Source organism: Acinonyx jubatus, chromosome C1, assembly GCF_027475565.1.
Source record: "Acinonyx jubatus isolate Ajub_Pintada_27869175 chromosome C1, VMU_Ajub_asm_v1.0, whole genome shotgun sequence".
Taxonomy (NCBI): domain Eukaryota; kingdom Metazoa; phylum Chordata; class Mammalia; order Carnivora; family Felidae; genus Acinonyx; species Acinonyx jubatus.
Genome location: NC_069381.1, coordinates 76690136 through 76707320, shown reverse-complemented (window position 1 = coordinate 76707320; position 17185 = coordinate 76690136). Strand labels below are relative to the sequence as shown.

At 39.5% G+C, this 17185-nt stretch overlaps 1 long non-coding RNA gene across 1 annotated transcript in view; it reads left to right on the top strand.

Annotated features, from left to right (window-relative positions):
- Positions 1-16309, top strand: part of LOC113599256 (uncharacterized) — a 35552-nt gene extending 19243 nt beyond the window's left edge. The window contains exon 2 of the long non-coding RNA XR_003420015.2: positions 15761-16309. This is a non-coding gene — a long non-coding RNA (uncharacterized LOC113599256). The remainder of the gene's footprint in view (positions 1-15760) is intronic.
- Positions 16310-17185: the final 876 nt, after the last annotated feature.

Below are 17185 nucleotides of genomic sequence, written 5' to 3'. Positions count from 1 at the left end.
TGGATACTGTGTCTCCCTCTCTCTGCCCCTCCCCTGCTCATGCTCTGCCTCTCTCTGTCTCAAAAATAAATAAAAACATTAAACAAAATTTTTTAAGAAGTTAAAATGAGTCTGAAGAGAGCATATTGATGTAAACACTTTCTGAAAGTTCGGCGTTCTTTTCTTTTTTTTTTTTTTTGTATTTTTTTTAATGTTTATTTATTTTTGAGAGAGAGAGTGAGACAGAGCATGAGCAGGGAAGGGCCAGAGAGAGAGGGAGACACAGAACTGGAAGCAGGCTCCCGGCTCTGAGCTGTCAGCACAGAGCCCGACGTGGGGCTCAAACCACAAATGGTGAGATCATGACCTGAGCCAAAGTCAGACACTTAACTGACTGAGCCACCCGGGCACCCCATATTTTCTAAAATTGAAATTTCACATACTCTACAACCCAGAAATTGCACTCTTAGATAAATCCCCAAAAGAAACTCCAGCCCATCTACACCAAGAAACATGTAGAGAATGTTCTTAACAGTACAGTTAACAATAGCAGACACCAGGGAATAACTCATCTGCTGACAGGAGTGTGAATGAATAAACTGGCATATATACATACTGGCATATCATACAACAGATTCAGTGAAAAAATATATGTCCCAAAAGCTTATGACATGGTACTCTTTGAAGAAAATCATAAACAACTAAAAAGTACTTTTAGGAAATATTTATCATCTATCTGTTAAAACAAACCTATTAAGAAGAAAAGTAAGGAGGGGGCGCCTGGGTGGCCCAGTTGGTTAAGTGTCCGACTTGATTTCGGCTCAGGTCCTGATCTCACGGTTCAAGACATCGAGCCCCTGTCAGCTCCGTGTTGGGGATGGAGACTACTTAAGATTCTCTCTCTCCCTCTCCCTCTGCCCCACCCCTGCACTCTCTCTCTCTCTCTCTCTCTCTCTCTTTCTCTCTCAAAAAGAAAGGGATGCCTGGGTGGCTCAGTCAGTTGAGCGTCTGACTTCAGCTCAGGTTATGATCTCACAGTTTGTGGGTTCAGGCACCATGCTGGGCTCTGTGCTGACAGCTCAGAGCCTGGAGCCTGCTTCAGATTCTGTGTCTTACTCTCTCTCTGCCCCTCCTCCGGTCATACTCTGTCTCTCCCTGTCTCAAAAATAAACATTAAAAAAAAATTTAAAAAGAAAGAGAAAAGAAAGGCAATTATGGAGACAAGATTGAGGAGCAGGATTCCGCCTGGAGGGTGAGGTAGGGGGTAGGAAGAAAGGTGTGCACAGATAGACAAAGTTAAGTGGTAGGTTTTATGTTGGGGCTGGGTTCATGGATGTTTATTTGCCTTGTTAAAACTAACTAGTTAGTTTATTATTTAATAAAGGATGATCCAATGATGAGAGTATGTCATGAAACAAGGATTATTCTCAATCCAAGTCTATGCACCTGACAGTCTTTAAATAAGCAAAAATAGTGAAAATTTAGCTTGTCATCCAAGGCTCTTCAGGTTTTCACCTACTTTTCCAGTTTTATTTCCCATTCATTCATTCATTTAATGTTGCCAAAGACCAGGGAGCAGCCCATAGACAAAGAGAAAGGTCCTCCATTTATAGAATATACCTTCAACAACTAGTACATTAAACATTTAGTGCTCTGTCAAAGTCCTTACTCTCTTCTTTCTGTTTAAGATATTTGCCATACACATTCTCTCCTCACCATCAGACTCAGAGCAAGACTAATGTGACCCAATGTCCCTTTCATTTTTTGCATCTCTTGTAGTGACTAACACTGTCTGCTTGGCATGAGTTCAATATTGTTTAATGAATGAAGATAACGGAAGAGTGGAGAAGTGAAAAGAAAAGAGAGAGGAAAGTGGACCCAAGTTAGCCTTGATTCTTGTCCTTCTCTGGGACGAATAAGATTTGGCTCTCAGCTCACTTTCCTCTCCTGCTTGGTATTCTCTCTCTCGCTCTCTCTCTGCCCCTCCCCTGCTCGTGCACGTGCACTCTCTCTCTCAAAATAAATAAATAAATGTTAACAAAATAACTAAGATAAAGGATACAGATGAACAGCCAGATGAAAGAGATGTGAAGGACAAGGTATGTGGAAAGGGGCAGGGAAGATTCCATGCCCTCTCCAGGGACACTACTCCCCCAGCATTTCATGTGTTCACCAATCTGGAAGCTCCCTGAACCTCGTAGCTTGGGGATTTTTTTTTTTTTTTTTTTTTTTTTTTTTTTTGGAATCCTTATCCATAGGTATCATTGATGGTTAACTCCATTTTGAGCTCTTCTCTAGGAGAATGGGGGGTGGTCTGAAAATTCCAAGCTTCTAATCATGGCTTAGTCTTTCCAGTGACCAGCTTTCATCCAGAGTCACCTTCTTAGAAGAAGACAGTCCTATCACCCAGAAAATTACAAGGATTTAAGGAGCCCTATGTCAGGAAGCAGGGTCAAAGACCAAATACTAGAACAAAAGATGCTCCCAGTGCTCTTGTCACTTGGGAAATTAACAAGGGTTTTAGGAGCTCTGTGCCAGGAGCCAGTGGCAAAGACCAATAGATATTGTCTATTATCTTATGTCTAGTTACTTTCCATCTACGTGACCATCTGGCTGCTATATCTGTATCCTTTTTCTAACCAGCATACTGGTCATTCTCTCCATGGTCCCATGAGGCTCCATTCCAACCTTGATGAATAATTTTGAGAATTCAATAAGCTCACTGTCATTTTCCTGGTGGTGATGTGCAAAAGCAATGGACTGAAACTCAAGAGCTTTTGTTCTAGGTCCAGATCTGTCACTAAGAGTATAGGATCTTGATATGATTTTCCTCTTTTATAAAACAAGAGCAATAGATTGAAGCATCTCCAATTTTTTTTCTTTCTTACCGAGGTGTGTATGATTGACATATAACATTATGTTATTTTCAGGTATACAATATAATGATTCAATATTTGTATACAGATCCTCCTCAACTTATAATGGTATTATATCCTGATAAACCCATCCTGAGTTGAAAATATTGTAAGTCAAAAACATGATTAATACACCTAACCTACTAAACATCATAGCTTAGCCTAGCCCACCTTAAATGTGCTCAGAACACTTAGGTCAGCCTACAGGTGGGCAAAATCATGTAACACAAAACCTATTTTATTCCTTCTTTTTTTTAAAAAATATTTATTTATTTTGGGGGGGGAGGGGCAGAGAGAGACGGGACAGAGGATCTGAAGCAGGCTCCTTGCTGACAGCAGTAAGCCTGACATGAGGTTTGAACTCAAACCATCAGTCAGATGTTCAACCAATTGAGCCACCCAAACCTATTTTACAGTGTGTTAAATACCTTTTTAAAAAATTTAAAGAAATTTTTTTTATATTAGAGCGTGCATGCGTGAATGGGGGAGGGGCAGAGAGAGATGGGGAGACATAATCCAAAGCAGTCTCCAGGCTCTGAGCTGTCAGCACAGAGCCCAATGTGGGGCTTGAACTCATGCACCCTGAGATCATGACCTGAGCCAAAGTCGGTCGGTCAACAGACTGAGCCACCCAGGCACCCGAATATCTGTTTTTTAAAGTTTATTTATTTTGAGAGAGAGAGCAGTGCACAAGTGGGGTGGGGGCAGAAGGAGAGGGAAAGAGAGAATCCCAAGCAAGCTCCACACTGTCTGCATGGAGCCGGCCGAGAGACTCAATCTCATTAACCATAAGATCGTGACCTGAGCTAAAATTGAGTCAGACGCTTAACTGACTGAGCACCCCAGGCACCCTTATAAGTGTTAAATATCTTATGTAACTGATTGAATACTGTACTAAAAGTGAAAACCCGGATAGTTGTATGGGTACAGTGTAGTTGTAGGTGTATTGGCTTTGTACCCTTGTGATTGTGTGGCTGAGTGGGAGCTTCGGCTCACTGCCCAGCATCACGAGAGAGCATTGTACTGCATATGGATAGCCTGGGAAAAGATCACAATTCAAAATTCAAAGTGTGCTTTCTACTGGATGCGTATCACCTTTACACCATTGAAAAACTGTAAATCAAACCATTGTAAGTCGAGTATCATCTCTCTATTGCGAAATGATCACCACAATAAGTCTAGTTAACAACCATTACCATACATAGACACAGATTTTTTTTTTTTTTCTTGTGATGAGTTTCTTCCAGTTCTAAAATTTTGTGAGCCTCTAATTCCAGGCACAGCTTCTTGACTTTTTTGGGTTCTGTCCTAGACCCAGGCCACCTCTCCTAACCCTGCCCCCACCGTGTTCCCTGCCTCAGTTCCTGCAGCTCACAAAGCCCTTTCTCCCATGAACTGTGGCCTTGGCACCAGCTCCCCTTCAGCATTTATACATTGCTTTGTGTTGTCTTTTATGTGCATGCCTTTTATCTCCTTAGATGTCTTCTGAGTGCTTTTAAGGTCAGAGTCCTGTCTTGTGTGATCCAAACTGAACTTGCCAGGTCACCTACCTGTAGTGGACATTCAGTAAATATTTATTTTCTGCGTTGAAGAGTGTCTTCAGCATTTATGCACAATTGTTACCAAAGTTTTTTTTTTTTTTTTGAGGCAATCATGAGTAAAAATAACTCTGGCTTTCCTGACTTAACTTATTTCAGTGTAAAGATGTTATGCATTCTTCTTGTATCACCCTCCCTGTGAGTTCCCTTAAAAGAGCTGCTTGTATAAATGTTTTGAGAAATTTATGTTCTTACGGGAACCATTTCTCCCCAGGCATTCCATTAAACTTGTCTGTCAGGTTATTTGGTATTTTATTTTGTTTGTCAGAGGGTTACTCAGAATGATTAGGTCATTCCACTACTCATAACCCTCCAATGCCTTCCTATTGGACTCAGGGATCCCAATGCCAAATGTGAATTCCTAACCATGGCCTCTACCAACCTGGCATCCCTACCACCCCCTTATTCTCTGCTCCACTGGCCTTGCTGTTCTTCAGTCATGTCAAACTTACACCATTTTCAGGATTTTGTACCTTCTGTTCCATCGGAGTCAAATACTCTTGCCTCCCAAATTTTAGCATTTTTCTCCTTCACTTCCTTTAGGTTTCCTTTTTTTTTTTTTTTTAATGTTTATTTTATTTATTTTGAGAGTGTGAGCACGAGCAGGGGAGGAGCAGAGGGAGAGAGAGAGAGAGAGAGAGAGAGAGAATCCCAAGCAGGCTCCATGCTGTCAGCGCAGAGCCTGAAGCCAGACTCGATCCCGTGAACCATGAGATCATGACCTGAGTCAAAATCAAGAGTTGAACACTTAATCGACTGAGCCACCCAGGTGCCTCCACTCACTTTAGGTTTCCTATTGAGAGGCTTTTCCTGATAATGGTATCTGAAGTGGAACGTGTACTGCCTTGCCAGTCACTCTCTATTCCCTACTCTGTTTCTTCTCATACAACTCGTTATCAACTAACATATTTTATATTTATCCGTTGATTGCCTCTGCCACTATGATGTAAGCTCGCTTAAAAGCAGGAACTTTGTTTCATTGCCTGCTGTAGCCCTGGCACAAGGCAGCACCTGATAACTACTCTCATGTTAAATGATTATATGCTGGGGTAAAAAAACCCAGATCTGACATGGAAAAAAATGTGGTGTTAGGCAGGTTATAAATTTTAGTTCAAATAGATTAATGTTTTGTAATTATGTTTCTGATGATTATTTTTTCTGCTCCATCGGTGATAAAACATAGAGTCAGAAAAAGTTGATGGGAGATTTGATAAGTTGAGTGGATTGGGTCAAAGTTTCTAAAAATATTAACAAGGTTTATATCTTTAATTTGATCTTAATACCAGGAGCAAAATTAAAAATAACTTCATGTGGCCACTAGGTGGCAGGATATGCATATATACTTTGCAAATGGAGGCTTTTTTTTTTTCCCCCTCAGGTTCACCTTTTGGGAGCAGTAATATTAATTAATTATTTGAGGAATACTTTATAGTAGGCAAAATACTTTCACAAACAATATCTCATGATGCCCCTGTGAAGTAGGCACGACAGATATTTTTCTGTTTATTATTTATTTATTTATTTTTAATTTTTAATATTTATTTTTGAGAGAGAGAGAGGGAGAGGGTGAGCAGGGGCGGGGCAGAGAGAGGGAGACACAGAATCCGAAGCAGGCTTCAGGCTCTGAGCTGTCAGCACAGAGCCAGATGTGGAGCTCAAACTCACAAACTGTGAGATCATGACGTGAGCCGGTCAGACGCTTAACCAACTGAGCTGCTCAGGTGCCCCTCTGTTTATTTTTAATCTGTTTTCTTTTTCAAGCAGGGAAACTGAGGCTCGAGTTTAAGGGATTTATCCAAGTAAAGAAGCTAAAACTGGAGCTAGAACTAGAACCCATGTCCTGGGCCTTGTAGTCCAGGCCTCTTTCCACAGTTTCACTCAAATTGAGGGAAATGACCTTCCTGGAAATTTGCTAGTCAGTCTAAATTTCCCATGGTGAAAGAGTCTGAAAATATAAATCCATTTTAGCTTTTAAAAAGGAAACAAACCAGGGGCTCAGCTGGTGGAGCATGTGACTCTTCGTCTCAGGGTTGTGAGCACAAGCCCCGTGTGGGGTGTAGAGATTACTTAAAAATAAAATCTTAAAAAAAAAAAAAAAAAGTAAACAAACCATAAATGCTTTCCAACCTCCCCTTTTGGCTTGGGATTGATCCTGAAATGCATCTTTTTGCATCTTCCCAACCTTCAAAGGATGTTCAGGGGGAAAAATAGTTTGAGTTATGAAGCTTACACACTATGTCTGCAGACAGAGTCAGTGGGTAGCAGGGTGCCTAGTCACATGACTTCTTGTGCCTGACTCTTGGAAGTTTCTGCCTCTTAAATGGCTGAGTGCTTTCGGGTGTGTTTTCTGTGAAGAGCTGGCGTGTGCGATTCACATTAGTATTAATGAGAACCGCACATGCACTGAGCCCTGGATGGATCTGGAAGACCACTAGAGTAGAATAGCAGAAACTATCACTTCAATTCATCCAATGATTGTTCTTAAGTTTTCTAAGTTGCTAAGTTTTCTGTCGGTATGTTTTTAGCTTACGCTTTTATTGGCAGAAACGTGATTTGACAATGTTCACTTCATTAATTGTACCTTGCTGCAGTGTGGTGTGGCATATTAGAGACAATTTAGGCTGGGGGGCTCAAGTCTTGGGTGTGATCCTTGTTTACCTGCTCACTTGGTTGTGAGACCTTCAGCAAGTGATTCAGCCCCCCTGAACTTCACTGAACTTTCACTTGTGTGAAAAATAATATAATAATACCTGCCTCACAGGGTTGGTACGGAGGTGAAATAAGATGATTATGAAAAGGTTTATAAACTAAAATCCCTGTAGGGGCGCTTGGCTGGATCAGTCAGTAGAGCATGCAATTCTTGATTGCAAGGTTTTAAGTTCGAGCCTTGTGTTGGGTGTAGAGATTACTTAAAAATAATAAGATCTTTGGGGCCACCTGGCTCAGTCAGTTAAGTATCTGACTCTTGACTTCGGCTCAGGTCATGGTCTCACAGTTCCTGAGATTGAGCCCCGTGTCAGGCTGTGTGCTGACAGCATGGGGCCTGCTTGGGATTCTCTTCCCCTCTCTTTGCCCATCCCCTACTTGAATGCACTCTCTCTCTCTCTCTCTCTCTCAAAAATAAATAAAGAAACATTTAAAAATAAATAAATAAAATCTTAAATTATAAAATCTCTGTATGTAAGGTGACTGTTATTATCACAACATATTATCACATGTTATTATCACATGGGAAAGCTTTTTTTTTTTTTAAGTTGGAGGTCATGGGCTTTGTCATTGCCTGCTGTTGACCTTGGGTTACTTTATTTAAATCACCAAGCCTTCATTTTCATGCTGGAAAAAAAAAATGAAGTAACCAGCAACTCATTTAGTGAGGGCTTTCTCAGTTCCTGGCACTCTTCTGAGTTCCTTATATAATAACTAAATCTCTATAGCCACTTCTGAAGCAAATTTGTTAAATAAATGGATTGATTATTAAAATTTTGTCATTTTAGGACTAAAGGAGGCTTGACATAATATGGTCTAACCCCTTATTTTACACATAAAGAAAATAAACTGAGAGGTGAGGTAAAGTGCCCCGGGTCACATGGCTACTTGTGGACAGGACTGAGACTAGAAAATAGTCCCAGCTGGTTTCTGGGACATTGCATTGTCTCAGTTCCTATAATGTCGTTCAAAGAAGCATAAAACAGAGTTACTCTTATACCTTTTAGTCCAGTTGGAGGCAAAGGTGAGAATCACTTAGAACAGTTTGTGCCACAAAGTAGCCAGAAGAAAACAGAGGTGGGAGAGAATAACATAGGTGGAGGTGATGTCAAGAAGGCTTCCTGGAGGAGGAGAGATTTCAAATGGTCTAGAAAAACAACCAAGATGTAGTAAACAAAAGGAGGGAGTAGACATTCCTGAAGGAGAAAATGGCATGAATCAAAGTGGGAAGATAAGACAGAATATGTAGAAGCTGGGGCTTCCCACTGAGAGTGGCCCATGAGCAGCATAAGTGGTAGGTGGTGACTAGAGGCCAGGGACCTGGAATGCCAGGCAAGTTTTGTTCTTAGTTCTATAAGCAATGGGAACCATTAATTAATCAGCTCAATCATTTGTTTAACAAATTACGTATTGGGCGTCCACCATGTACTTAGCCAATCACTGGATATATAGTGCTGAGTAAGAAGGGCTTGGTTCCTACCTCTGAGGGGTGCAGTGCCAAGAGATGGCGACTAAACTGGTAAATGAATTCCAAGTGGAGAAATGCTAAGGGGTCACGGATAGGGTGCTGTGTTAGAGGGTAGCCGAGAACACCTTACGCAGGGCAGCCAGAGGCAGCCTCTCTGGCCAGTTAGAAGGAGGCCCACATGGCTGGGCCTGTTCGCAGGAGAGGCTGGTGGATGGCTGGGTATGGGAGCAGGCACTGGATAATGCCACATTTTGTACTAAGTGCAAAGGGAGTTCTAAGTGCTTTGGAAGTTTCTAAGCATGTGAGTGATATGGTCTGATTTATATATTTAAAAAGCTGCTCTATAGGGAATGAACTCTGAGGAGAGGGCCAAGAGTAGAAGAAGCCGGAGACCAATGGCTAGGCAGCCATTGCAGAAATTCTCAAGAGACCCAAAGTACCTTTAGTGGGGGTCGTGGCAATAAAGCAGTGGAGCATAGCATCTTCATAGCAATGAGGAGAGATGGCTGAGAGATAAAAATGGAAGATGCATTCTCCAGGACTTATGGATGAATTGGCTGTGAGGGGTAATGGAGAATGTATTGGATTGAGTGGTGGCCCCCCCAAAGATATATGGCCCCCCTCAGATTCCTCCCATCTCTGCCATAGCCTGGAAACTCACTGTCAGACATCCTTCCCTCTCCCCCTGGTGTACTGCTGATAGAATCTAAGCTGGCAGACTCTTTTCCAGAATGAGTAGAAAAGTGGAAGAAACCCCAGTGACACAGCAGATGGCTTTACTCTATGATGAGAGAAAATCTATTGCATGGAATTTGCAGCATTTTAAGGGATGAAGTTTCTACTTTCTCCAAGGTGATGGTTACATTTACTGGCCAGTTGATATTACCTTCTCTTGTCTCTGCTGCTCCCATCCTCAGTTTAGCAGCAGGCCCCCTGTGACTCTCCTACAGCAGAAACACTACGAGAGATCCCCACACCTAGCCCCACTGCCCCAGACCCTCCTGCGAGCTCTGCTGCCAGAGTGAGGATTTCAGCATGCAAGCACACTTCTCACCCTTCAGTGTCCTTGGAGAAAAAACCATAAAGCTTTCCTTGATCTAACAATTGCCTGTGTTTCTGAGTTCATCTCCTCTTCCATCCCTATCAGCTTTGCATGTGAGTTTCGGTGGCACTGACATTTCTCCAGCTCCCCGGGCACCCTCCTCACTGCTCCCTGAGTCTGGAATACTTTCTTTTCCCCCATATTCTCACTCTATTAGGGAAGCTAATAATACACCCACTTTATTAGGGAAGCTATCCTGACATCTCTCTCTTCCCACTACATCAAATCCCCTATTTTCAGCCTTATGGCACTGTATACTGTTTCTGCCTAGTCCTTATGATAGTTGTAAGTGTGTATATACGTTTAGGGTGTGTGTGTGTGTGTGTGTGTGTGTGTGTAGTGTACATATATGAATATAGTGTACATATAGTTACCTATCAGTGTCTACTTATGAACATCAGTTCCCACACCCAACAGAAGAAGACACATTCTACATTCTTTCAGGCCCCAGGAGAAATGGTGTTGCTTTTGTGATATGCCTGTCAGCATACAGAGCCAACCCTCACCCGACACTCACACCTTAATAATATGCATGGTTATTTGGCAGTGTGTTTGGCTTCCCTAGAAGAAGAAAGATGATAACCAAACTCAGTTACTTCAAATAAAAAGGAGAACACGGGGGCAAAGCTTGATAGAATTACCAAAAAACATTAATCTAGGAGAAGAGTCAATAACATGTCTCAAACATAGTTCTTTTGAATATTAAATCTCCAAATAAATGACTCTAGTCTTCAGAGTGATGAAAATATGGTGTACATCTGTACATTTGTTTTCTCATGGCTTGTGTTTAATTATCCACAAAGAAAAATAATTCACAAAATATTTCATGTTCTTCTCTTTTAACTGCCAAAATAGGAACTTCTGAGGCTGACAGAATTGGTTGCGATCCCTTTGAAAGTTTTATTAATGTAGACAGAGTATGTTTTTAATCTTTTGTATTTTGATAACGAAAATGTATTTTCTATGATTCGTTCATGCTTGCTTCTACCATATTTTAAGTAAACAAGGAGTCAGCAGTTTTGCTTTGTAAAACATATTGGGCTTTTTTTAAATGCAGAGCTAAGATGATTAATGAACAAACTAAATATTAAATCAGAGGACTCTACTTTGTCTAGGACGGAAAGGAAGTCTTCAGATTCTTTGAGAGATTAGTATCTACATTCATTTAATATAAACATCAGAGACATTCCACTGTGAGCATATTTCTTTCCTCTAAAAAATAATACTGTATGGATGCTGTGTTTTCTGGGTATTTGTAGATGTAGAAATATAAATAAATGAAAGTGCTTACTTTTTGGTTTCAATTGATATTTTGGGTGGGCAGTTGAAACTTAAAGCAAGAAGTGTTTTTAGTAGAGTACGAAACATATTAGTACTCTCAAACTAGTACTATTAGTTTTAAACATAAAAGTGAGCATGAGAAAATATTGAATACTGCAGCTAATCTTTTATCATAATTGTCATTGTTATTCATATTTTTCAAAGCTTCATTCCAGTTTCACAGATCTCATTGTTTGGGGTGTGTTCGAAGTGTTTGGAGCATAAACAGCTGGCTGCTTATCAGTAGATGCCTGAACAGAAAAACAAGATGTCTTCTCTTTGAGATGAATCTGTAAGAAGAGTTTATCTCAAACAAAATAGAATTTTGGGGTTAACAGTCTCAAAGTTGACATACAGTTTTACTGCAATGCCCAAACAAGAAGGTGCTTTAGCAAAAATAGAGGTCAAAACATTTTATTGAAATAAGGTAATCTCTTTTTTTTAATAAAAAAGTTTATTTTTTAATTAGTGATTTTGACCTTGTAGAGTTAAAGCCTCAGATCCTCATTTTTTTTCTTGTTATTGTTAAAATTGCACTATAATCTATACAAAACAAACAAAAAAACCCTAGTACTTGACTGGATCCTGCTTGTGTTACCAGATTTTACAGAGACGTGAACCCTCTTGCCTAACATGTCTATCATTTAAGGGTTGAAAAGAATGCTTAGTAATGGGAAGTTGCCCAACAACTTGTAAACATCAGGTGATCTGAGATAGGAGCCCTGACTGCATGTCATAAAGAACCATTTTCCATCATCCTTTTGTTCACTACTTGAGCAAGTATTATAGGTCTTCACACATACCAGGCACAGTTCAACATGTTGAGGACACAGAAGTGAGCTAAAGAGATGGTTTTGGGTAGCTTTTATGTTGGTAGGTGGAAGTGAAATGCTTAACATTTAACCACATCTTAATCTAAGAATAAATAACATGCTATCAAAATGCTCTTGAGATCATTATAGATTGAGTCCAAGAACACCTATAGAATAAATATATCATGATATATTATTTTTCTTGATTTAAAAGAGTAGGAAAGTTCATCACGTTAGCTCATAGTTTACTATATACAAGTGATTGCTTTCTCTATGATTAAATCTATATACATCTCCATAGAAAATTCTGCTTTTCTCTGTAGGAGAGCCAAAGAGTTTAAGATTACTCAGCTAGCTAGTGGCAGAGCTGGTAACAGATTTTGCTGTTTTATTTGTTATCCCTTGATCTAATTAGTCACTTTATCTTCAATTTAGAACCTTGCCAGAGCGATCCGTTCTGGATTGGAGAGTGAGAACTGACATTTATAAAGTATTTGCTATGAGCCAGTACTTGACATATATGGAGAGGCAGGTCTTATCAGACATAATTCACAAAAGAGAAGACTTTTCTGAACAGATAAATAAACAATAAGTAACAAGACTGAAGTTTGGACATAGTTCCTCAGCTTTCCTCTGTGCCAGGCTACAGCTGAGTGAAAACCATACATCTCTTTACATTTAGATTGCCTTTTGAATCCAAAGTAGGGATAATAATCAACATTTAAATTCATGTCTGACAACAAGTTCTAATGATAATTGACATGTAATAGCACTTATTGTGCTGGGTACTTTATATGGAGTGTGTCATTTCATCTTCACAGCAATAATTACCAACCCCCAATTATGGCTGAGGAAACTGAGCTTCAGAGAGATTCAGTGGCCTGTGGTCACAGAATTAGCAGAGCCAGGACTCAAACTTGACATTGTTGTTGGGCTAGAGCCCAGACTTCTAACCTATTTTTTCAATGAATGTCACCAAAAGGAAGTGGTGAGGGGGAGGGGCAAATGAGGGAACACTGCTTAATCTAGAACAACATCCCACATGATCAGAGAACCTCTTTCCTAGCAGCCAGGTCCCTAGTAGGATGCACACCGAAGTGGGCTGTCCCTCTCTTTCCCCTTGGATTCACTGATCTAACTCAAGGGGACCTAAAGGAGGGAAACTTTGGGGTACCGGTAGCTCTGTTGGTTGAGCGTCTGACTCTTGCTTTGGGCTCAGGTCGTGATCCATCCCAAGGTCATAGCGTCGAGCCCCAAGTGAGCTCTGCACTGAGCATGGAGCCTGCTTGGGATTCTCTCTCTCCCTCTGCCCCTCTCCTGCTTGTGCTCTCTCTCTCTCTTAAAAAAATAATATCCCTTAAAGAAAGAAAAAAACAAAAAAGAAAGGAAACTTCAGCTGGAGACTTGCTGACTTGCTGTTGTAAGTTGGGGCAGATGGGGTGAGGGTCTGCAGGGGGTTTACCTGGGAGGTAACAGAAAGCAGTAGTTCTCTGCTTGAGCCATGAGCATTTCCTGAAGGCGCCAGTGAAAGAACAGAATGCTTTCCTCATACTCATTCAGCAAAATAGGGGTTGGCAGCATAAATGCTGGCTAAAAATGCATGTTGGGAACAGTATCTTCCCTTTTTTTGGAACTTTTTGGGGCTTTTAGTCATTCACTTAAGGAATGCTATCTGAACACCTAGGCATAAGTGGCTGTATGCTGGACAAAGCGGGGGACCCGAAGGCATACTTTAAGGGACATATGTAAGTGAAAAGAGAGAGCTACAACAGAGTGAATCTTAATCCAAATCTAAATGGATTGAAAAATCTGAATCAAAAATGGAAGAGTTTACAATGAAATTAGAATGTTAAGGAAAGAAACTCCATAATTCAAACACAGATCTAACATGGAATTATACAGAGTAGAATAAATATGTCTTAATTGTATTGAGTGAATAAGCTGTCCAGTCTACCTTTCACATTTGGTTGTAAAGACATCATGACTAAAGGCTGGTGGTGTTACACTATACCCTATTTAGGTAAATTGAAATGGTACAGATAAGATACCAAAACTGTCAGGATAGAAGTTAGGAAATAGTTTTTTTTAAAGTTTTTATTTATTTTTGAGAGAGAGCACAAGCAGGGGAGCGGCAGAGAGAGAAAGACACATAGAATCCGAAGCAGGCTCCAGTCTCTGATCTGTCAGCACAGAGTCCAACGCGGGGCTCAAACTCACGAGCCATGAGATCATGACCTGAGCCAAAGTCAGATGTTTAACCGACTAAGCCACCCAGGCATTCCTAACTTAGTAAATATTTAGAGAATAGTTGAGGAAAAATTAGATTTTCCTAAAGTGATACTAGTAACTTACCATGTATGATAGGGTGTACAGTGTCCGTTGACCTTCAGAAGGGCTCTGGAGATAAACCAAAAAAAAAAAAAAAAAAAAAAAAAAAAAAGAAAGGAAAAGTCTTGATGTTCAGCTTACGAGTTGCAAAAGCTTCCTCATTGCGATATTTCACTTCTGGGATGCCAGTTTATTACATATTAATTAGTAAGTTGATGTTTGGATGTGATAACTTCCATATGGGATTTTTAATGTAATATGTTGGTGATTTAGGGAGACACTGTGCACTAGATTGATAATAAGGCATCAAATTTTGGGTGTGTCACTCTTGGGAGGGTGTCTTCAGATGGCTCATCTCATTCTTTTTCATGTTTCCATTGCAAAGAAAGGGTGGCTGTTTTTTCAAACCTCTTCCCCATATTCTGTGACTATTCTCTATTTGGATTCTATCAGAGAGTTTATATATATATAGCATGGATTTCTTTTTGATTTTTAGAAAAGTTGTATTATGGGGCTTATGTAAATATTTTCCTTTTTTTCCTCCCTGATCATAAACTTGCCCTCACTCCTGGATTTGGAATGTAACCAAGCTGAAAGATGAGATCATGTTTGTAGAGCAGAGTGAGGTCTCAGCAAGAATCTTCTAATTTGAAAGGCATCAGTATTTTATGAACTTGGTTACTGAAATGCTGGGGAATGAAATCAGGAGTTTAAAAATTATTTTCATCAATGGGGCTAAACAAAGAAAATAGAGTTTTCCTTTTTGCACTTTGTATTCACAGTAACTTATTTTCCCTTGCAAAAAGAATTGTACTGTTTCACTTAGAAAAATGGACTCAACAGTCATCTGCTAATGCAAGTAATGCTAATGTCTTCTTTTTGTTTTATTTTTGGTATTATGTAAATCGGTTATAGAATGGTAACTCTTTTGTTCTTATTTTGAAGTTTGCAAAATTTTAGACTATTATTATTAATATCCCAATGTCCTTTTTTTATATGGAGGAATATTTCCTTTGTTTCTTTTTCATTAATTTATGTGATTATTATTTATTAATAGTATTATTTGCTTTTGCAATATGGAAAAATAATTTCCTTTTTTTCCATGTAATCACACACATACCGTACTGCTTAGGATACAGAACACATGAGGATAACAAGTTCTTTTTTTTTTTTTTTTTTTTTTGCAGATGTTTACCACATGTGGAGCTTAGCATGAAGCTAAGTCATGAGTCAAGCATGTCCCATCCCAATGCCCTTTGAAACATTTTTATGTGGTTCCATGAAATAGTGTATATTTTAATAGATGCCGTGATGGCCTTGCTCAGGTCCTTGTTTTCAGACAATCCAATTCAGACTATCTGCTGTTGGTATCTCTTGCTTTACCATCCTCCTTTGTCAGGAATCAGATCTTGATTTTCTTTTGGGAATCTCCTCCCCCCAGGCCATGTGGTCCCAGCCAGATGACCGCAGTGCCCCACCTACTCTGAACTAATAAGAATCTTCTCTATGATTTGTTTCTCTCCGATCTATAGCTGCCAGGAGAGAGAGGAGCTCCTTTTACTCTGTGCTGTCAAGCTGAAAGAACCACATAAGCCTGCAGCTTATGGTCCTAACCCCAGGCTTCATGGAAGAAGCTCTCTGCAGAATGATGCCAACACACGGAGGGAGCCAGAGCTCTGGCAACATTTACCACCATCTGAAGCTAAACCAACCCTTCAACTTTCCAGTTGCTGGAGCCAATACATTCCCTTTTTCTTAAGCTAATTTGAGTGTCATTTCTATCACTTTCAACCAAAAGAGCTTTGAATATTGCTTTCCATCTAGAGGTGAGAATGATCAACTCAGTACAAGCAAAAGTAACTCATCAACAGTTGTGAGTAATAGAAAATCTTATCAAAATTTCTTTTGGAGAAGTATTAAGTTTTTGTTGGTTTGGAATACTAAATTTAGAAAGCTCAAATAACTAACATTTTCCTGTACCCTAGAGACAAGTGTTAAGTAAACTGTCCCTAAGGATTATTCAAATATGTAATTCTAAGTTATGTCAGAGTGTCATTATAGATTCAGCTTAATCACCTATATCTTCAGCCTTAATAAGATTATTCTATAGGAATTGATGCCAAGAGAAATGATGGGAAGGCTCTGTGCTAATAACAGTTACAATGTATTGGCACATTCTATGTGCCAGGAAGTGTGCAAAGCCTGTCGTTGTTTTACATTTAATTCTCACAGAAATTCTAAAAGGTAGATGTTATTATTTCCCTTTTACAGATAAGGAATCAGGGTTAGCAGTATGCCCAAGTTCACACAGCCAGCAAGTAGGAGAACCAACATCTAAGCCTGTATCTTTCTAATTTCAAAACATAGGCTTTTACCACTGTTCTCTCTTTAAGTTTCCAAACTTCGTAAGAATTCATTCAATTATCAAAATTTCCAGCATATTTTGGAGAGATTCCTGGCTCCTAGTGGATATATCTGTATCCATATACAATTATATAATATGTAATATATGTACTTCCCAGTATATATATGAACTTATAAATATATGTATATGAAATATGAACTTATAAATATATGTATATGAATATATGTATGCTTTTTATACCTACTATGAGCCAAGTTTAAGAATTTATAATTCACCTGAGAGTCCTATTTCAAACCTCTTATGGGTAAATCACAATTTGCCATCAGCAATTCAATATCTGAATTTTATTTATTTTTATTTTTTATTTTATTTTATCTTAGTATTGATTGATTGTATGATATCTGAATTTTAAATTCTTTCTCTTATGAGAGAAAGAGGCCTAGGCTGGCATAGAAAAAAAAAAAAAGTGAACTAACCAATCCGTTAGACTTTTAGCAGAACCTGGGGTTGCTGTTGTTTCCAGAATTGCACAAACCCTCAGTAATTTTGGAAGCCTTGGAAGGCATCTCTGCTGATCTATGAGATTCTAGGC